Source organism: Cynocephalus volans, chromosome 13 (assembly GCF_027409185.1).
Source record: "Cynocephalus volans isolate mCynVol1 chromosome 13, mCynVol1.pri, whole genome shotgun sequence".
Lineage (NCBI taxonomy): Eukaryota > Metazoa > Chordata > Mammalia > Dermoptera > Cynocephalidae > Cynocephalus > Cynocephalus volans.
Window position 1 is genome coordinate 95,528,755 of NC_084472.1, and position 24,092 is coordinate 95,552,846.

The 24,092-nt window shown below is 36.5% G+C and overlaps 1 protein-coding gene across 2 annotated transcripts in view; it reads right to left on the reverse strand.

The window, feature by feature from the left end:
* The window catches only part of ZDHHC2 (zinc finger DHHC-type palmitoyltransferase 2), a 66,687-nt gene that overhangs the window by 40,408 nt on the left and 2,187 nt on the right, over positions 1-24,092 (reverse strand). The window lies entirely within an intron of this gene.

Sequence of the window (24,092 nt, forward strand, 5' to 3'; positions counted from 1 at the left end):
TCCAGTTTTCTTACCTTTCCTATTGTCTGTTTTGATTCCCATTTGGGCTTCTATATTAAAGTCTTTTGAAAGTTTTGGCCTATCTCAGCTGTACCAAGGCAAGGTTTGACTTTGTTTATGTATTTTTGTTCCTACTCAGCATTTAAAAGGGTACAGGATCTAGGTCTTAATCCTGGAATGAAATGCCATTGCCTTAAGAAGCACTGGAATCAGAGGGTAATGTGAGAGATTTTTGAGATTACCTGATCCAACTAACCTCCTTCCCAAGAGAGATACTGAATGTCAGTTTAGGCATTTCTAGAGCCAGCAGAATCCCACAGCTTTGGAAAGCAGGCCATTATTGGATTGCTCAAGAATAAGAAAATTCGTCCGTAGAGTGTGCTGAAATTTATCTTTTTGTGGCTTCTACCTGTGGTATCTGGGCTTTCAATCTGTAGCAATAAAAAAATCTAAATGACAGACTATAAGGAAAGTAAAACCAGTGTAAAATAAAGAAAAGTTTAGTCAGGTTCATTTGCCTCACATCTGTTACAAATGGGCAAGATTCAGCACATTCACTAGAAGCAAGTTATAAAAGTAGTGTAATGTGCCCATTTACTGATTCAGCACATTTGTTGTAGTTATGTTATGCATTTGGCTTGTGGCCACCATTGTGTACTTGTGATATCAAAGAGACAACTGCTCTGAAGTGCTGGTCAGCAGAGCACTGAGGGGGGCAGAGCATGGAGGGTCAGTGGATCAAAGGATGAACCTGAGCTTGTCTTGGAGGAATTAAGCAAGTCTGTGAAGCTCACATCTGAAGAATAAAGTATGTCTACCTTGCATAAAGCTGCCAGGGTCTTCTTTCAATTACCTGACTCATGACCTGCACAGGAAGGGGGAGAAGAATCTGAGATTCCTGCCCAACACAGACCTTCACATATATAAAGTTATTGTGTCCCCCTTAAATGTTCCCTTTTAGCCCAAATAATCTAAGGTTTCCAGATCTCTTAGCAACCTTGATAAGGCATCTTGAAATGTTTCCTAGGTTCAAATTCCCTTTCACATTTCTGATCCACAGAATGGGACAGGCAGGCACGGATCATCATTGACTTACAGATGGCCTCGGGGAGCTTTCCTATTGGTTTACTTATCTTTTAGTTATTGAGAGCCTTTTATATATTCTAGACAGTAATCTTCTATCTGTTATACATGTTGCAAATAAAGTTGTGTATTAACTATAAATACTAGCAAATTTTATGACTTATTTGCTGATAAATAACAGTATCAAAGATTTCAAAATAACATTTTATTAATAGATCCATGGACTATACTAGGTTTTGCTTTATGATACTTAGGAAATGAATGTTCTCACAAACATGTTTACCTAATTGTAAGTCAGCAATTCACCCTGTAATTTTCAGTTTAATGGCAGAGTTGTCAATTTCAAAGTTTCCTTTCTCATTGTGTAAAAACAGATAAAATACAATATTATTTTCAAATGCAAATATTTTTGTTTATAAGTGACTGTTTAAGAAAATGTTGCTAGTTAGCCTCAAATACTTTTCTAGTATATATGTATATAAAGGTAATATTGTATATGGAAAATACAGACTTATTTTTGAAAAATATAGATGGTAATCAAATATAAATTGATTTTTTATATCAACATGAGAATTAAATAACAGTACTAGACATATTTATGATGTATCTTCCAAAAATAACTACTGGGTTTTAATGTGAATTTTGAGGCTTCATCCAGTATTATTTAATTTTATTATTTACTTCACAGATAGAATTTCAGTTTGGTCTATTTAAAAATTATGCTGATACTTATTCTCCAACTGTACAATAGAGAAATCTCAAATGTTTTATAGCCATTCTTATCACATTTTCTTAAACTAGCTATTTAGGTAAATTAATTAGTTATTTCTATTTTCTATTAAAAGAAAACTGAGATTTACTGAGTTTTTATTAAAGCAAATGAGTTTTACTCAAAATCAAAATGGGCAGCACATTAATTCTTTTACTTTCAATTTTAAAATTTCATGAATGTGACAAAATCATTATGGCTTTGGGTTTTAGTGGATCATATTAAAATTAATTCCTCATTAAAGCACAATAACTGGCATAGAGCACCTGCTCCATAAATGTTTACTGAACAAAACAGTGATTTAAACAGACAAAAACACAACTAATATGAATCACATGAAAATGGTATATCAAAGCAGACTTATGAGAAATGTTAATTCTTTCTTCTGCGGGCATGAAAAACTCAAGAAGTTACTTCCATTATCCTGTTAGCTTAGCACGCTGTAGAAACTCAACTAGCAATTGATAAACTCAAAAGAAATCTTTTCTGTATTTCTCTGCTAGCGTATTTCTCCGTAAGTGAAGAAAATACCTCTCTAAAGAAAGAGAGAGGGGAGAAGACAAGGAGGTTCATGTTCCTTCAAAAAGAAAAAGGTTGAGGGAGATAATGGCTTCAACGGAGCTTTAAGCAACTTTGAAAACAGAAATTTTCTATGAGTTTACAGCTTCTCCCGCTCCCCGTTTGTTTTTTCCTTAGGTTTTTACTTATTTTAGTTTGATTTGTCAAAATGAAAAAGAGACCTATCTTTGATGGATCAAAGGATAAGCACAATTCCTATAGATTTTGATACACATTTCAAATTACAGTAGAAAAAATTAAATGACTGTCATTATCAATCACAAAAAAACCCCACTCTGAGAACCCCAGTATCTTTACACACTAGTCAATAATGCTTATATATTTATTATATCCATTTTTTTCTTTCCTAGTTATTTCTTATGGAAAGTTGCAATTTACTTTGGAAAATATATGGACCTTTGTGTATTTATTTCAAAATCAATCATATTACTAAATTTACTTAAGGTGCCACAGTAGTTATTTATTCTATCTATTTTCTTGGAATTTTTAGGTGAACAATATTTTAAGGATATCATAGCATTTTGTCTACTTTTCCAAGTTTAGCTCTTAGTTCTGTGTTCTTTCTTATGGCATTGTTTAGACCTTTTGATACAATATTCTGTAATCTGATATTTCTCTCATTTTTGCTACCATGATTTTAATAATGCTCATGTTTTTTACTCTAAATATATTATTGCCTATTGGTTTAAAATAAAATTCAATTATGCAATGAAAAAAAGAAAAAGAAAAAGAGACTAATACTAAGTATAACAGTACTAAAGAGCAAATACTCTGGACAAAGACAGGCCAAGTTCAATTCCCTCTATGTCACATACCAGCTTGCACAAGCCCTTCCACTTATTCCATCGTAAAATGAATGCAATAATAACAATAGCAATATCGTTAGGGCTATTGTGACAAAAGAGGTAATGTATGAAATGTTCCTAACATAGTGCCTGGCACATAGTAAGCCTGCCAAATACACAAACAATTATATTATTTAATTTTGCTAATATTAACTATAACATATAACATATAGGAAAGGAGGCTAGAAATGAAGAACAATTACGGAGAGAAAAGTAACATTTGCACAGGCTTTTGAGAGAAATACATGCAAAATTTTGAATGTAGACTTTACAAGTGAAAATAAAGGTGAAAAAAAATCTAAGTTTGAATAAGTCAGTTACCTTTTTGTACAGATGTCACTCCAGAAACTTTAGTATAAGCAAAAAGGTGATACTCATCCTTCCCCATAGTGCAATGATGAGACATGAAAGCTACAGCCTTGACGCAGCAGTTAGTGCTTGTGGAAACTTCTTGCAAAAGTGAGATCTATTTCAGATGTGATACTGTTTAACTTAATGAATAAAAACAATTACTTTAAAATATATATGCCTAAATCTTACATTCATCTCAAAGAAGCTGGACACAATTTACTCTTGGGTGTAAGAGCACTGCTGTTATGCTACTAAAATATTTACCATTTGTACATCTGGTGACCATCGCAATATGAGGACAATAGTAACACCGTGGGTCAGAATTTTAATTTTCATTTCTAAAATTTATTTGCCTAATTTTATCTTGGATTAGCCCAATTTCTTTCTGGTCCATGTCATACAATGATAATACTTAGCTTTAGCGATTTCTAATCTTCCAATAACTCTAGAACTTAAAACTCTTCCCTGACTAACTGTGGTACAGGAATCATAGCACTTTCTTGGCACTGATGATATATAGGAAGAAAGTGGGGATGATAAATTATTAGGAGAGTTAACAAAGGCATTCCTGTTTGCCAAGAGCAAAATTAAGGCCTTCAAGAATTACATCTTGGAGTCTGGAACCAGCATAGATACTCCAAGGCTGGCAGTTTGGGTTGCCAGTTCTACTTTCTGGCTATCGTCTCTGCCTAATCCCTCTCCTCTCTCATTAATCATTCCTATAAGAAACAGAGTGGGGCATTAGAGAAAAAGCTGAATTGGTCAGTCATCAGTTTAGAATTGATAAGAGTGATAGTTTTTTTGTAGTAGCACTGATTGTTCTTTAAAAAATCCTTGTGTAAAACTAAAACAGGTAAAATTGCAGTTGAAGAGTGAGACCATAAATCAAAGTAATAACCTGTAATATAGAAAAGGTTGACAAATTGCTCCTTGATCCAACCTGGGCTTGAATGAAACATCCTCAAAAATGTATACTTCGCTTATCTCTTTTGCCTGAATTATCAAGTAATCATTTAATCCAGGGGTCAGTAAACTATACCGTCTGGTCCAAATACAACCAGTCACCTGTTTCTGTAAATAAAGTTTTATTGGAACATGTACACGTGCATTCATTTACATGGCTACTTTTGTGCTACAATGGCAGAGTTGTGTAGTTGAGACAGGGACAGTATGGCCTACTAAACCTAAAATATTTACTATTTGGCCCTCTATAGAAAAAGTTTTCCAGCCCCTGTTATTAGGGTTCTCCAGAGAAAGAACCAATAGGATATGTATATGTGTGTATGTGTACGGAGACAGAGAGAGAGAGATTTATTTTAAGGAATTGGCTCATGTGACTGTGGGAACTGGCAAGTCCAAAGTCTACAGAGCAAGCAGACAGGCTGGAGACCCAGGAAGAGTTGATGTTGCTTGCAGTCCTGGGTCCGAAGGCAGTCTAGAGGTAGAATTCCTTCCCAGGGGGACCTCAATCTTTTCTCTTTTAAGTCCTTCCAGTGATTGGATGAGGCCCACCCATATTATGGAGGGTAATCTGTTTTACTCAGAGTCTACTGATTTAAACATTAATCACATCTAAAAAATACCTTCACAGCAACATCTAGATTGGTGTTTGACTAAACAACTGGGCACTATAGCCTAGCCAAGTTGACATACAAAATTAACCATCACATCCTGAATCTTTAGTTTCACTCTGGAAATCTTTTACTAAGAAGAAGATATGTGTTGATCTTTTGTATGAGTTCTCAAGACAAGTTCATTATTTTTTATAATTTAGTACATTAGAATTGTATCTAACAAATTAACTACAATACATCTTTATGTATCTGCTAGAGTGAAAACAGTAATAAAATCCTTTGCCATACTCTAGAAACCCGACTATAAATAATCCTACCCAAATTAAATTTATTTATAGAACCATACGATTTCCTAAGAATGCTATCAAATCCTATTCTTTGAAGAGCTCCAAAAATATTAGAACTGATTTAGTCTACATTGATTTAAATTCAACTTTGATTAAAAGCAGGGTATCATCTCAAAGATTACTCCAGTCCAATATTTTTACCAACTGATTTTTTAAAATTTGGCTTTGGTGATTATACATAAACTATATCTATATAAGTAGTAGCCCAGTAAATTGTTGGTAACTTTAGTTAAACTTTTAGTCATAAATATGTCCAAAATAAAAAATTTAAGATAATAAAATATGCCTTCATAATAGATAAAAAACGTACTTCCCTTCCTTAAATTAGCAAAGAATACTTACATAATTGTTTCTAGAACAATTTGGTTTAGGTATTTTTATTGCAAATGTATTTTGTTGTGATCTTTTTATTTCTTTCCTTAATCTGAATTTTCTTTTTTCGTCTTCAAATTCAAACTTTCTCCTTTGGAGGAATAATTTACTTTCATTGCTTGTATACAGTAACTTTTCTATATAAACCACTATGAAATTTGCAGGTTCATTCTGACACAGAATACATCTTAGCCTCACATAAGCAATCTGACAATGAAGAATGCCAAGATTAAGAGATCTGCTTCTAATGAGTGAATCTTAAGGATAACATTATAGCCAAGCTCTACTTTTTCTGCTTATCTTTAATTCATTTATTGAGAAATATTCACTGACTAATTATGCTTACACTGTTAAGAACGAAATAGTAAATAAGACTCCATCCCTGTGCTCAACAAGCTCAGCGTTTATAAGATCATTACAGTTAGAAGTTAACACTAACTGAAAAAACAAGGACGTAATTTTTAAAATATTTCCAACTAAGTAATAGAAGCAGCTCAGATTCAAAAGGTTAAGACAAAAAAATACCATTATCATTACAAATATGCTTTAATATCAACTGTCCTAAAAAAAACTCTCTCCCCTGACCTCATGTTTCTAGGTGTCATCCCATTTTTCTGGCCTTTTCACAGGAAAACCTATCTTAACAATCCATCAAAGGCACTGTTTCTACCCCCTAACTTCCTGTTACTTCCTCAACCAACTCCAACTGGTTTCTTTGTCAACATTCCCCTGCAATCACTCTCCTCAAGGTCACCAACACCCTCCCTACTGCTAATTCTCTGTACTCAAGTTACTCTAAACACAATTAACTATGCTCTTCTTTTTGAAATACTTTGTCAAATTGACAGTGAATTCTTTGACAAAACTGGCCAGTGGGAATCCCTTGAAGCAGAATCCTTTGTCCTTTCAGCTTCTTTCCAAAAAGCTCTAGTTCATTTTTAGTGTGTTAGAGATCAAAACTGACATTGCTGCTAGACTGTTTCAGTGACGGACATAAGAAAAATAAAACATTCACATTAATATTTCCAGTTTAATTCCAAGTGTATCCTTTTCTTCCTAATACTTTTTTTGAATTTATTTCCTTTACAACACATCTACTCACGTTTTAAAAGTCTTTGTCAAACTGTTGTTTTACTTTGTGGCCCTCATATGTCATTGTAATTTTATTAACTCCAGTGCCTGCCTTCCTCTCCAACCTCATCTCACACTGCTTCCCTCTTGTGCATGATGCTTCTGCCGCTCTAGGCTTTCCTGCCTCTTAAATATGCTAACATTGTCCCTTCTCAGGTCCTCTGCACTGGCATTTAACTGGGCAGTAGGAGACATGGACTCTAGTCCAATTCTCCCAAATGTGTGAGCTTGATCATAATACTCTGCTGAGCTGTGTTTTAATTTTATTGTTTAAACAAAAACTTGCACTTTATCTTGAAGGGTCCTCTGACTATAAAATTATCTTAAATCCTACTTTGATGTGTTAAAAAAAATTATTGACTTTTAAAAACCTAGGGCAAGAATCATTCTAAAAATAAATTTATCAGTGGATTAGTATGAACTGTTTGTCAGGGACAGATAAGTAGCTTCAGAATAGAAACAAAGGTTAAGGATAAGGCAACAGTGCAAAGCTTGAACCCCAAATACACAGTTTCCAGTTGGTGCTTTCTCCATGAGCATAAAAGCCAATCCTATTACTCCTAACAGCCTAACCACAAACACTGTGCCAATCTATATTCCTCACTGGATCCCCACACAGTTCCTTAAAAATTCATTTTTCAATAAGAAAACCATGATCTCTCTCAAAATGTAAGTCAATGATGTCTTCTCACTAAAAACACTTCCAAGGCTTTGCACTGAATTTACAATAAAGTCCAGTCTTCTTCCTTCAGCCTCAGTGGGCAGGCATGATTCAGCTCCTGCATGCCTCTTCTCCAAGATTCCTTTTCAACACTAATCCCCAGGTTCACTAAGCTGCAGCTGTGCTGAGCTTCTGACTGTTTCTAGAACACACCAAGCCTTAGTGTCTTACTGTCAGAAAAGCTCCTCACCTGACTCCACACCTGTTTCTCATTATCATTGTTGAGGTTGCAGTTTAAATGTCAGCTTTTCACAGAGGATCTCCTGTCTAGTTCATCTCTACAATCACTATTGCAATACATTCTTTCTTAGCACTTCACACAATGTGCAATGACTTTTATGTATTTGTTTCTTTCCCATGTCCCCTCACTGAGGTTTGAATCCTGGCTCTGCCACCTGTCTGATGTTTCTTCTTGGCCAAGTTACTTAGCCTCTCTGAATTTTATCTCAATGTTTACTTCACAGGGCTGTTTTGAGAATTAAACTAGGAAAGCAAAAGCACCTAGGATAGAATCTGGCACATATTAAGGGCTGTTAGTTAAATATGGAAGATAAATACACCACTAAACAGTAAAATGCTAAGAGTAGGAGTCCCCTAAAGTTCAGTCCTAACAGTTTTATAAGCAATCAAGGGGAAGAAGTACATGTTGAATTTTTAGCTAGTAGTAATGCAAAAATTTTCTGGAGAATAAAATGCCAAGTTGTTATGAATGAATTGCTAAAAGACCTTTTAAGTGTGAATAAGCAGAAAAATGCAGATGAATTACAATGTGGACCAATTAATATGACAAGAGGAAACTAACCCAGTATATTTTTAAACTATTTCCTTACCCCACCCCTCCCAGAGCTCCTTTCCTCTCAACTCCACCCCCAGCCCCACCCTGCAGGGTCCTGTCCAGATCCCAATAAGGTCTGACATGCATCAGAATCTCGACATGGGGGGGGGGGGGGGGGGATGCTGTGAAACTTGGGGAGAAGTAGGACTCCCCAGGTGGTCTGATGCATTTCCCCAGCCTCTACCCCAGAATTTATATCTAACAAACTATACTGATCTAAACTATGTGCTAGAAATTATCAGGCAACCTTGGAAAATGGCCTGGGAATTACTGGAGACCTTTTCCTGCAGAATAGCACAATGCAACTACAAGGACAAAAATGGACAACAGTAAGTTAAATAATATAAACCAAGATACAGGAGGTCTCTGTAAGAAAATAATCTAAGTGATTTATTTTCAGAAATATGTCAGGCCCAGGCTGAAAGTTGTCCCCAGTCGGTCCAGCCCATTCCTGGGGAGTTGCTGAATGGATAAAGTTCTGATGAGTTATTAGCCCTTTATTGTTCTCTTCATTCCCTACTGTTTCTCCTTTCACAGGGTTTCAGCAGCGGGCCTTTTTCGCAGGCTTGTCCTGAGCCCTCAGAGAAATTTCTTACACGGGGGTAATAAATCGGGGTAATCTTAGACGTCATCCGGGAAGATTGTGCACCCCAACCAATGAGGAGGCAGGGGCAGGGACTTGCACACTAGGGAATAAATTACTTGCTACAGCCCTTTTCCATGTGCCTGCTCATCAGACACTCACACCTTGCAAGACTGTAATTAAAGTCTTGCTTCGCTGTACCTTGTGTTTCCGTGTCCATCCTTTGGCCTTGGACTGTTGAGGGCATTTCTCACAGTCTCTTACCAAGAATAGGTCATGGTCCAGAAGATTTGTTTTCTCGGTGGTCAGGCCTCTAGATTAGCCATCAAAAGCCTTTGCACAACAGTATTAACAATGTTGCAAAAACTAGCTAGTCTGTATTAAGGGAAGCCTACTGAGTTCACAACATTCAAACACCTTCCTTCTACCACAGGGGACCAGCGGCTGCCCTCAACCTTTGCCCCACCTGCTGGGCTACGACAGCAGGCACTCACCCCACTCCAAGTCTTCAGCAAGGCACCGGGATTAGTCACAAGGGCTGCCATTACAAAGTACCACAGACTGGGTGCTTAAACAGAAGTCTCAGTTCTGGAGGCTAGAAGATGGAAATCAAGGTGTCAGCAAGGTTGTTTTCTTCTGTGACTCTCTCCTTGGTTTGCAATAGCCACCTCTCCTTGTATCTTCACATCATTTTCTCTCTGTACCTCTCTGTATCCAAATTTCCTCTTATTAGGGCACCAAAGCATATTGGATTAGGGCCCACCCTAATGACCTCATTTTAACTTAATTACCTCTTTAAAGACCCTATCTCTGAATACATCATGTTCTGAGGTCCTGGGGATTAGAACTGTAACCTAAGAACTTTGAAGGGACACAATACAGCTCAGAACACCCTCCAAGAACTGATAAACTGTTACAGCAATACAAAAAGGACTAATACACCCTTCCTCCACCAACCGATGTAAAACATCTGAAAACAGACAATTTCACCAACTTTGGGCACTAAACATTCAAATATTTGGTCATATTTCAAGGCAGTACCTGAATTTCGACTTTCCTGAGCATCTCACTTCAAGAACCAGGGAAGGAACAGGGCTCTGGGTTCCTAGGCCAAGAGTGAGATGGTGGTATCGGGAAGGTTAGCAGATGGGACAGGGGTTCCTGGCCTCCATCCTCAGCAGAAGAGAGAAAGAAAGGTAATTCTGGAGGTCTATACTGTCCAGGCAGGTAAGGTATATCTCTCACTTGTAGTAACTGACATTAAGAGAGACAGCACATGTAGTATCCATCCTGGAATGGTAATTCCTAATTCTTACATTTGTGAAAACCTTCCAAGTTAAAAGTGTTTCTCTGCCCCTCCCCAACAACATCATTTATTTATTTAGAACACTTAACTTGAGATCTACCCTTCTTAAAAAATTTTAAGGGCATAATACATTGTTGTTAAGTATAGGCACAATGATGTACAGCAGATCTCCAGAACTTATTGATCGTACATAACTGAAACTTTATACCTCTTGAATAGCAACCCTGTTTCCTCCTCCCTCCAGCCTCTGGCCACCACCACATTCCGCTGTCTCTTTGAATTAGACTATTATAGATTCCTCATGTAAGTGTAATGGCACAGTATTTGTCCTTCTGTGACTGGCTTATCTCACTTAGCATAACGTCCTCAAGTTTCACCCATGCTGTCGCATCCGGCAGGATTCAAGATCACTTCTTTAGCAATTTGATGACGAGTCACTGCCCTAAATATCTAAGTAGCTCTACTCTACAGAAACAGATGGTGTAAAATCTAACTTACCCAGGTGAAGACTGGGAACACCTTCACTGAATGTTTGTGCTTAAATCATTACGAATGTGTACATCTTTCAGTTTATCAGTTCTGAAAGGAGAATGAAGACTGTCTCATGACAATGGCCATGAAAAATCACTGCCACTTTCATCTTGGCAAAGAGAAAGACAATTTCTGAATCACTGACTGTAATAAGCAGTAGAAAGAAATCTGATCTCAGGGCTGGTCCCTTGATCTTAGTGTCCTCATTCTGAAGCCTGCTCAATGGAATCCTATAATCTGTCTGTCTCAAGTCAAAACAGAAGAGATTCCCAGTGCCAGCAAATTGTGCAGATTTCAGTGCAGGTGTAAGTTTACTTATCTAGATGGAGTTGTTAAGTCCTCCCTTTACTACACATGGCTACAACTCAACTCCAAGTTCCTACAATTACTAAGCCTTTTCTACTCCAACCCCTTCCTTTCCTATTCCAGGTGCCCTTCTTGAGTAACGACCAGAGAGGCTATGACTGACTCCTTTGAATAGCCTACGGTGAACACTCCACCCTCAGCAAAGTTCGACCTAGTCCTCATAAAATGATTACCTACTATCATGGAGAAGGTCAAGAAGGGATGTGGATCCTGAAACATTCCTCTCATTAGTCAGAACCAAATTTTAGAATTGGAAGGGCCTTTACGATTATCCTGCCTAATGTAACTACTCATCTTTCTTATATATGTATGCATATACTTATTTATTTACTGGTAACAAGCAAAAGTCCCACTTGTATTTTGATTATTTCAACATTTAAAAAATATATACACTTAGGTAAAAACAATTTTTGTAATGTTTTAGCATCATTAGATCAGTTTCTTATTATCTGGTATACTCAGAATTATCACAGAGGACAATACTGAGAGTACTTTTTTTTTTTTTCACTGTCAAACACTAGCTGTTTGATTTATTAGGTAGAAAAACTAATGCTGCTTCTTTGCTTCTCCAAGTAAACAGACAATCTTCTATAACTACCTCCTAGGGTCAGCAGCTACACGTTGAGTACTATATGACTAGGGCACATGCGCTCATCACACAGGTAAAAATTAAACCAATACTTCTAGGTTCATAAAAATTATTTGACGCTTATGTTGTCCTTTACAACTCTACTGAGGAACTGTATAAGGCTGTAATTTCAACCTTTGTGTTTATGATGAGCACTGGAATAGAATTTACAGTGGCACACTGAAAGAGGTGAATGAAAAGATTTAAAACAACACTAGCACCAGCAGTAATTGCTGCAGTATAGCACTGGGTCACAATATCTATTAAAAATGGCAAGCTATTCATGAGCTTGTCTTACAGTGCTGGGTTACTGGGAAGCACTAGTTTTTTTGGTAACTTCACTGTTACATATTCATGAAGTCAAGTTCTCACATACACAATCTTCCCTTGATCCCAGCTTGATTTACACAGTGATTTTTCCTTTTTACTTGCAGCAAATCATACCCTCACCCTACACTTCATTTTCCTATAGCACTAGCACAGTCTGACAGTAATTGCTGTGGCAGTATGTATATTCTGTTGCAGCAAAAACAAATTTGACATTATCATAATCTGCTAGCCCATGGATGAAATATTTGCATGACTACTGATGTAAGACACAGTATAATATAATAGTGCAATATTACACAACTACCATTAGATTATACACTAGATGTATGCATTAATGTAAGTGAGTAAAAAAACTGTGTAAGGAATTGAAGAAGACAGCTATCAATATTTGGATGGAGTCACTTCCTCTGCTCAATGTGAGAGCTGCATCTCATATTTCCTGCCTGGACTGCTTCCCTAATTATATGTACAGACCCAGACCTTTGCTTTCTTTGCTTTCTGTTCCTAAAAGCATTTCACTTACCGCAGACCTGCAGGCAATACAAATACTGTGCTATGCATTCACGAATCATGTTCAGTCCTTGTGCTGTGCATCAGCATCTAGTTCACAGTTAATACCATGGTTTACCAATGTACCCACGTAACGTTTCCCCACTTCTCCCCATCAGCGCTTGTCTGCTCAGTTTGCACTTGCTCACATGTTCTTCTTCAAAAGAATTAAATTTCTATCTGTTCCATTCATGCTCTGGACTCTCTGGTTACTGAAAAACTGTTGCTGAATTCTTGACTATGTACAATAAGCCAGCGGCTTTCAAGTTTTCTGCCCTGGGCATGCCTGATGGTCAGCATTTTCACGTGAAACACACTACGCGGTAAGGAAGGCTATACCGCATGGGTGAAATGGGAATACTCAGAATTCCCTGGCCATTAACTTTCCTGCTGAACCATGAAAGGGCAAGGTAGTAAAAAACTGCTGTACTGACATTGATACATCTCATGGATGCCTCTAGAAGCCTTTAAATTTGAACATGTTTATAAGGGTGTAATATAGGCTTTTCTGGAATCACGCTTCCATCAAAAATCACCTGCTCTGGAAAAACTGTATGGTGGTCCTCAAAAAATTAAAAATAGAATTACCACATGATCCAGCAATTCCACTCCTGAGTATATACTCAAAAGAATTTAAAGCAGGGACTCTAACAGGTATTTGTACACACTATTCACAGCAGCATTATTCGCAATAGCCAAGAAGGTGGAAACAACTCAAATGTCTACTGATGGATGAAAGGATAAACAAAATGTGTTACATACATACAATGGAATATTATTCAGCCTTAAAAAGAATGAAGTCCTGACACATTAAACATAGATGAACCTTGAAGGCATTATGCAAAGTGAAATAAACCAGACACAGAAAGAAATATTGTATTATTCCACTCATATGAGTTACCTACTACAGTCAGATTCATAGAAGCAGAAAGCAGAATGGTGGCTGCCAGGGGCTAACAGAGGGGAAAATGGGGAATTACTGTTTAATGGGTACAGAGATTCAGTTTGGGAAGATGAAAAAGTTCTACAGATGGATGGTGGTTATGGTTACATAGCATTTTTAATGGACTTAAAGCCACTTAACTATACACATAAAAATGATTAAAATGGTAAATTTTTATGTTCTGCATATCATACCATGATAAAAAAAAAAAAATCACCTGCTCCAGAGTCTATTCTTAAACCAAAATTTAAGTCAACATTCAACTTTAGCTAAAGTTTTCTTTCTCACCTCTGATCATTTCCACACGGCAGGGTATTTGTTGTTGTTCAATATTTTCAGCTAACCTCAGAAGTGATAGTAGAGAAAAACAAAGGTTTGTGGAGATGTCGATGCCTAGCTAAGCATCTCCATTTGTTAAGTGGCTCATTCATTCATGAGACTCCCGGACTCTCAATGCCAGATAATTCAAAAGAATGCCTAAGCAAAATGACACATTCCACTCTTGGACTTTCTTCAGTCAACAGGAAATAGATGAAACTGTGAATGTAAAATTGCAAGACTCCAACGGTCTTGGATACTGGCATTTGTCTCAAATAGATAGTCTTAAATCAGAATTATTTTATGTTCCACATACTTTAAGAAGGCGAGAGCAAGGAAAGGGAGAGTTTAAACACATTTTAGAGAGTCTTTCTTTTTTTAAATCTAAAACGGGTAACAATTTCAGCACTTTAAGGGAAGATTTTAGTTACTCGAAAACTACTAAAGTGGATTACAGCATCTCTGGGCAATGCTGGCTAAGCATGAGTGCTTCCTGCAAAAGCATTTCACTTATTTTTTTAGTGATTATTTTATAAGTATATTGGGGAAAATATTTTACACATTCTAAATTGCTCTTAAATATCGTTATAATAAAAGATGGTATTTATTATTATAATTTAATTACCTTTTAAATTTTCAAATGAGTTCTATAATTAATTTTATCATCTAAATCCTTACTACAGATGATTACATTTCAATGTTCAGAAAGAAAAAGGGTATTTTATTGCTATATTTGAAACCATAAAATATTACAAACTTGTTTATGACCATTTTGAATGACCAAATAAGAAGCTAAAATAGACAATCCTCTCATGAAGGATTCCATGTTTTGTTTTTTGACAGGTGGCTGGTGGGGGGATATAAACCCAGGACCTCGGGGTTATCAACACCACACTCTGATCAACTGAGCTAACCAGGCAGCCTCAATGTTCTTTGATCTTTGAAATGCCTACTGTGCTCACAAGGATCAAGTTAACAAGTTCAACTTGCACTTATTCATTTAAGAAATGTATGTTCTGAATATTACTATGCGTGGCTGTGGCTTCTGTGTCAGGCACCAGGGCTACAGTGGTGCATAAACCAGGCATGGTTACTGCCCATGAAATTTTCTGCAGATTATCTTTTCAGATAATAAGAAAGTTAAGTTTACCTAACAGAGTCTTTTTAATTCAGGTTGAATTAATTCCGGTATCCCAGCAATTCATACACTAGTATAAGTGATTCTTTCTGGTAAACTTTTAAAATTAAATTCAAGGTCGTCAGAGTAGAGTCAGTAATAAATTTGAAACAGTTCAATGTCCACATTGTTAAATTCTCAGTCCTCATCTTACACGACATATGCATACATTTGACAAAGGTGATTTCTCCTCTCGATAGCCTTTCCTCCCCAGCCTTCAGGACCACGCTCTCTTAGTTTTCCTCCACTTCACTGGTCGCTCCTTCTCGGTCGTCTTTGCTGATTCCTACTCATCTCCTGAACCCTCAATGTTGGTGATCACTATCCTCTTCTCTGCTCAATTTACATTCTCTGACTTGGGAAGAAAATGCATCTAGTAATCAAATCTTTAAATCCATTTATATGCTGAAGACTCCCAAATTTATTCTTCCATTCTAGGTCTCTCTCCTAAATTCCAAAGTCATATATGCAACTGCTTACTTGGCATTTCTATTTCAATGTCAACATATCCATTACTGATCTAAGGCAACTCCCTGACCCTACCCGACTTTGTTCTATCCACAGCCTTCTGCATATCGATTGATCTCTATCCTTCCAGTTGTTCAGGCCAAGAACGTTGGAATTATTTTTGAGCCCTTTCTTTCATTCACAACTCACATCTGTCAGTCAGGAAATTCTGTTGTCACTACTTTAAAAATACATCCAGAATCTGAGTACCTCTCACCATTCACCAATACCTGCACTACGGTCTGACGTGCCATCATTTCTCACTTGGATTGGTGCAGTAGTCTAGGTTCGACAGCAGTCAGTATGATCTTTTTAAACCTAAGCCATAGCATGTCACTACTCTCAACACTCTGCAATGGATCCTCATTTCACTCCAAGTAAAGGCAAAATCCTCACACTGCCTATGAGGCCTTACGTGATCTGAACCTTCTCCCAACCTCTCTGATCTTTTTTCTACTTCCCTTCCGCATGTTCACTACAATCCAGCCAAAGCCATCTCCTTGCTTTTCCTCAAACGCTCTGCACAGATGCCTGCCTCAGATGCATTTCTCCCCAATACTGGCATGGTCAAATCCCTCAGCTCCTACAGATCTTTGCTTAAATTTCACAAGAATTCCTCCCCCTCTGGCCACCGTATTTAAAACTGAAACTTTCCCCTGGCATTCCCAATCTTTCTCACCCTGCTTTTTGCTTTTTGCCATGACACTTATGACCCTCTAACAAATTACATAATCTACTTACTATGTTTCTTATTTGTTCTCCTCTCCTCAACTAGAATGTAAGCTCCAAAAGCAGTCAGTACATATTTTTTGAATGAATGAATTAATTAAAAGGGTATCCAATAAATTATGGATGTTTGAGATGCATTCAATTCTTGGATTTAGTAATCCATTGTTAAAGGGCAAGTTTATGGGAGCCTGTGGCGAATCACTACATTCCTCCACGCTCTGGCTGACATAAGCTCTCGGTTCTGTATATCTTAGTTTTCAGTATGTACTAGTGCTAGAATAAGTTCTATGCCACTAAAAAATGCTATAATTAAAACACTGATTATTGTGGCCCATCACCAAAACCTCCCTCCCTCCTCCCTCTCCTCCCTCCCACCCAACAATGTCCTTTCTGCTTGCTTGTCGTATCAACTTCAAGGAATTGTAGTTGTTATATCTTCTCCCCCCGCCCCCGGTTTTTTTTTGTGTGTATGTGTGTGAATTTAATCAACCACATTGTATATCGACAAAATAAAAATTAAAAAAGAAAACAAAAAAACCCACAAAGTTTCAGTGAGACAGGAGGAATAAGTGCTGGAGATCTATTGTACAGCATAACAACAATAGTAAATAAAAATGTACATATGCTTGCAAATTGCTAATAGAGATTTTACATGTTCTCATCATCAATAATTATAAGTATGTGAAGTAACAGATATGCTAATTATCTCAATTTAATCATTCAGCAATATATACATAACCAAAACATCACAATGTACACCATAAATATATATAATTTGTCATTCATCAACGAAATTAATAATAATAAATAAATGTTTATGCATTAAGTTGCTTTAAAAAAAATAAAATAAAACATTGATTAAGTCAAACTGGTCTCTGCCCTTCATCTTTTCACATTAACTGACCTCCCTGGAGATGCCCTGGATAATCACTAGTTATAGTTAAGTACATAAATCCCTGACTGCCTTTATTCCTAAAACATGTCACATCAAGGTGACCACTTAGTAATAAACTTGATCACAAATTAGCTCCTGCAATTTGTAGCAGACTTATGACTTCCAGTTAGAGGCTCATAATTGAAATATTTTTCTTTCTTGTAAATGGCATCAGGTGTCTCTCATTTCAGCTCAAGCTCAGCTGTTCTGGAGCAGGCTGTTTTTCCCAATAAAGTATTCTCAATGTGATTTACAGTCATGCATTGCTTAAGAACAGGGATGTTCTGAGAAATCTGTCATTAGGTGGTTTGTCCTTGTGCGAACATCACAGAATGTACTGAGACAAACCCAGATGGTATAACCTACTACACACTGAAGCTACTCGGTGTAGCCATCTCAATCTTAGGGACCACTGTGATATTTGCAGTACATCCTTACTGAAATATCCTTATGTGGCATGTGACTATAGGACGGTACTTAAAGTTCATGGAAAACAGAAATAAAATATGAATCTTTCCACAAACTTTTTGAAGTACCCTCATGTATGTACATTATAGACACTTTACAGACACACCATCCGCATATCCCTACAAGTCTGGTTGACAAGCCAAACTTCAGATTCAGCTGCCTTCCACTTTGAGATGACCCATGGGTCCCCAAAGAGATCAAGGACACAATTCAGTCTGGGTTTTAAGTCACTGCATTGTAAACATACTCTTCAAATATGATGAAAACTCATTTTTCACATAATGCAATAAACACAAGACAGAAATTTAGTTTTATCTGTTTAATCCATTTTCCCAAGCAAAAAAAAAAAAAAAGAAAATATATAATTATAGAGGTGGAAAAGTGGGGAGGAGGAGGGCGGCTAGTGAGAAAATAGGTAATGGACATATAGAATAATTTACAACTTGTAATGATGAACATGTTAATAATACTGATTTGATCATCACACATTGTACCCAAACACTGATAGTCAACTCTGTACTCCATAAATATGTCTAATCAATTGTTTCAATTAAAAAATAAATAAATGAATCATAATTTCAGCACAGTAAAAAAAAAAGGAAAATATTTTCACGACAAAGCATTTTGGTTTTCCAAATCACTAAATTATAATCAAATAACTATAGAATTTTTGTAACTACATGAACTTTTTGTATAAGGATTGTATCTATTATAAGATGGTCATGGAGTTAGACAATTACCTTGAAACTATTTTATTCTTTCGATATTTGGTTTTAAAAGACTTAGAGAAAGAGGGTTTTGTTTATTGTTGGTGTGCATTTTGTTGATAAGACTACTCTGTACCATTCTGCTCCTCTAGGGTGGCAAAGACAGTGAATAAAATCCAAAGGGGTCAAATTAAGTATGGCAGGAATGGTTAATTGTATACTTCCATGAGGGGAAATTTCAGGACACTATGGTGACACCAGCAAAAAGTAAATAAAACCCAGCCATCTATAAGAGCACTTCTTCATATGCATTTTTAAAATATAACCGGCAACGTATTTAAAATGAACTATCAAGTATGCACTTTACAGTGCAGAGAAGTGCTAAGATGATAAATGTACATGTATTTTTGCTCAAGTATCTCCCCAGAAAAAATGGATTTTGTAACACTTCAGCCACTGATATTTATAACTGAATTTAAAAATCACAGCCAGATGAAAAGTCAATTAGGAAAAATGTTACATAAATGTTACAAAATGTGATATAATTGCCTTGGGTTTTTTGTTTTGTTTTGTTTTTGCAGCTGGCCAGTAAGGGAGTCTGAATTATTGAACTTGGAGCTTGGTTATCAACACCATGCTCTAACCAAGTGAGTTAACCAGCCAGTCTAATATTATAACTTTGAAAAAAAAAAAATTCTCAAGCAATCATAGCTGGTTTCTTTACAGCTATCATATGCTTCTTAAGAAATCAGGACATCTCTACCTTCTCCACAAGGTTCCCCACCCCTAACTCCTGCCCTGATAATTTCACCCTTTCCACTCTTGGCATTTGATTGAAATAATAAAGACATTATAATAAAATGCCTTTAAAGGAATTAGAAAGAAATATTTCAACAATTTTCTAATAAACTATTAAAAGCTTCATTTAAGTATGTTATGTTTTTATTATCAATTCTCTATGGTATTTCTAAATGGTAACATGTAATAACTGAATTTTACATAATATTAAAACTGTCTTTCTAATGATCTTTGGAATATTGCTTTCCCAACAGAAAGCATTAAGAATCTATGCCATGTTCTAATCTGTCATTTTGCAAGTTAGACGAGATAATATTTCTACAGTCATCACAAACAGAGTGCTGGAATCTCAGGGGAGCCATGAACTCACCACTTCCTAGAGAAAAGAAGGCTAAGAGATGTGATATAACTGTCAAAACACATAAAATCAGTGGTATAAATTATGAAAAGTTATGGTTCTATTTTTCTGACAAGCAAAACCACAAATTTTCCATCAAGATTAAAAATAAAAACAAATGAAAAAACAAAAAAATCACTGAGAACTCCTCAACCCCATATATACTAATCTCTGAAATATATGTCTTTTTTGTTTGTTTGTTTCCTGGCACCACTTCTCACCACAGAAGCCAAAAAAAAAAAAAAAAAATCAAATATATGCGCTTGCTGAACCCTACTGCCTGAAATGTGGCAACCACCTCAGCTCGGCCAGCTGGATGCTTCTGCCCAGGCCTTTGGTGCAAGGAACCATATTTTACAAAGTTGTAGGCAGCAGCGGTAGGTCCAGTGCTCTGTCAGGGCCGGGCACCAGGGCAGCAGCTCCTTCAAAAGGCCACTCCTCTGGTATAATGTCAGCTCCGCTTCGTCCACCTTCTCTTGGCTTCTGACCAATTTCTAAGCTAGGTTTACAAATCTTCCTATGGATTCAATGAGTTGCACTCATGAAGTTTCCTGCTCAGTTTCATGCACCAACTCACATGCTCTAATCTGAGAGCAGAGTAGAAGTGGCCCAAGCATTAGGTAAGATGCAAGGGAGCTAAAACCACCACCTAGTTCACAGCAGGAGTGAAAACTGCTGGTTGTAATCTTATTCTGAGCCATTTATATGTTGTAAGAGTCATAATATAATTACAAATTAATCACTACATAAGCGTTCCCCCAAAGCTCTTTTAACCTGCTTTATTGATTACCCTTTTTCATTGATCCAGCAACCAATTCACAGGTTCCAAGGAGTGAGATGCTTCACTCTCCTGCCACTCTACTGTAGACGCAGCCTTCTGAAAGTACCAGCACCTCTCATGTCCCAGCTGGACGGAGGGCTTCAGTTTTTGTTGTTGCTGTCGTTGTTTTTCCCCCAGAGGCAACTTTTTTCTTGAAAAGATGTCTATTAGGTTCTCCTCTAAATAATTTCTGTGGGGTAAAATGCCTGCATAGAACAAAGGTTCGATAAATGCTTTTGAACGAACTCTAGTCAAACCTTTCAGAAGCTGACTTTTTTCTAGCCTTGTGGAAACATACCTTCTCTATAGACAATTATCTTGATTTAAGAAACCAACCCTTCAGCTTCTGTTTCATTACTAGAAATACTCATGGAAGTATTTAATGGCATGGATGACATTCTCAGTAAGCATTTGAAAGCAAACTTTTCTACAACAAACATTTTTTACATTATGCAGTGGGATGTTCTCATGCCAAAAATGGGTTGAATAAGACTAAGAAAAAAAAAATCACAAAGAGATTAATTCATTCAACATCTATTGAGCATGCTAAGACCCTGATAATAGCTTTAAATATGTTATCTCTAATAGGATTTAATAGCTAACAGTAATGCACTGTCCAGTACATCAAAAGAAAAAGAATTCTCTAACACACTAAATGGAACCAAGAAAGCATTAAGGAGAATCTTCTTTTATCCTACTCCTTCCTCCCCCATTAAAAGGGATCATTTACATTAAAACCAATGGCAGCACGAATCAAGAATGTGGAACATTTGATATTTTACCATTCGAATTTTGGATTTAAAGAAATGTTGAGTTTTTATCCCTCTAGTCACAAAATCTCAATATTTGATATCAAAGAAAAGTCACAGAACTCATATATTGTGCATTATTACAAGACATAATTTCTAAAGTGATACAGGCATTGAATTTTCTGCATGCATCAGTTTTCCATGGATGTACCTTCTATTTAATTTCAAACTATTTTTATACTTATAGATAGTAACATCTGTATACCCAAGATCATCTGCCTGTTCTTTTTTTTAAAAAAAAGCTTTACTGTCCTACACAGCTTTTTAAGTGATAGTTTACTGATAACAAGAACACATTTCTTTTTCTGTGTGGCTCAAATTAATTTCATGATGGAAGGCAATTTATAGCCCTAACAGTCTCCATCCTTGAGCTTTGCAGTAGCCTTGAATTAATGGTAGATCATAACTTAATAGAATCCAAGTATGAGGTTTTATATATTTTATCCTTAGAGAGACATTTGTTTAAAAGAAGGAAAACATGACTGCATATCTCTCAAACCGATCCCTAAGTATGTGGACTAATTCTTTTAATTTTTGAACATCTTAAAAAATCACTACAGAATATGAGATTGCAATCGTTGTTGAGGGATGTTTATTAATAAAGATTGAAAAACTGTGAGTAAAACCTCAGTATTCTAATGGTCTATCTTCTAACATGTTCCAAAGGTCAGCAAACTATTGCCCAAGTCTGGCTTGCCAATTATCTTGTTAACAAAGTTTTTTTGCAACACGCTCATGCCCACTTATTAAACGATTTTCTATGGCTGCTCTCTACAATAGCAGAGATGAGCAGTTGCAACAGTGAACATACAGCTTGCAAAGCCAAAAATATCTACTATCTGGCCGAAACTATAAAGCCTTCCAAAACTCTAAAATCATTGTGTAAAGGCTGTCGGCTTACTTTTGGAGCTCTTTTAACTCTTGTTAAACAACAACAGCAAATTTTAAAAGACATGCTAAACAACTTCATTTGGCTAGGGAGATTTGGTGAGGGGTTTGGTGGGAAAGGGAGACATTTTGACATTTGTACCACAGTGGCTAAAGTCATAGCTGACACCTCCACTGCGTAACTTGGAGAAAGGACACAGACCTTGCAGCAACTCTTGAACAGTGAATTTCTTCACCTACAAATGCGTTGGCCCATATGACCTCTAAACTTTTCAATTTTTATAATTATTTAAAATGACTTAAGGAAAACCATAAGCAAACTCAGAACCATATGAGTTCACAACATGGGAAAATGGAAACCAAAATAATTAAACAAGGCTATGTTGAAGTTTCTTGTACTATTCTTGAAACTTTTCAGTAAATTTGAAATTATAACAAAATTAAAAAGGCATAAAAATAGTTAAAACCATTTTAAATGTTAGCACTTAGTTACCTTCAACAAGCAAAGTTAACACAGTAACTGCCATAAAGATCTGTAAAACATACAGAAACCATGTCCAGCATGCCATTGAATCAAGCATTCCTGAGGCTGCAGACTACCCTTACTCCCTCTAATTCTGCATCCTAAAGTACCACCTTACAACTTTTACCCTTTGAATTTATCCCACTTTATGGAAAAGGAGATAGCTAATAATTAAAGGGATCAAAGACAAGTAAGACTCAAAAGAAGACAAAAGTGAGAGAAGGGTAAGAGGGAGAGGGGCCAGGAGTGATGGAAAAGGATGAAGGGGGAAAAATAATATGAATAAAAGAGCTCAGTTAATCAATGAACTAGATAAACATGTTACAAATTATTACAAACATAATACTCCCATTTGATCTATTTTTTTTGGCAGAATAGGAAGAAGTAGACTTTTCTGAAACACTTGACCCTTGCAAAATATATGTATATCCTCTATATTTTATATTATATTTACACATTCTAAAGAGAGAGATGGTATTTTTATAAAGTACAAACACTAAGCAAAAAATTATGCTAACTGAAAAAGTGCCTAGAGAGCCACATACATCCATGTTGTTAAATATAGAAACTAACTGTAATGAGAATCATTATCTCCAGTTTCCAAGGATACCAGGATAAGTACAACTCCTAAATTGCAGTTCATTCAGCAAAGGGCAGAGAGTAATTTATATTCAGGGTCATCCCTGGTTGACAGCAGATGTGGAAGGAGGACCAGGGTTAAATCACCCTGTTTGTTCTATTCTGTTTGTCACCTGCTCCAATTCCTATCCCTCAACTCCCACTCTCTGGTCCTAACCCTGGCCAATGTTTCATAATAAAAATTTGGAAAATCTGATTGTAAATAACTCCCAAGAGAAAAAGAATCCACAAAGGGCAGGACAGTCTGAGATGTGATTAATGCTAGGGGTGGGGATAGGGACGGGGGTTAGCATTCGCATTTGCTTTGTTTGTGAAAAGGAGAAGAGGATGGCTTTGTGTGTCAGTCACACTAGTCACCATCTTCCCCAGTGCCTATAAAGCAACCGTACAGTTAATTTTAACTTCCTAACCCACCAAGGCTATGCAAGGATTTTGGAGCTTACCACACCTCAACTGCCAGAGTCTCTAGAATCTAATTCATCTTCAACTTATTCTGTCTTCTACACTCTAGGACCTAGACCTTTCATATTGACTA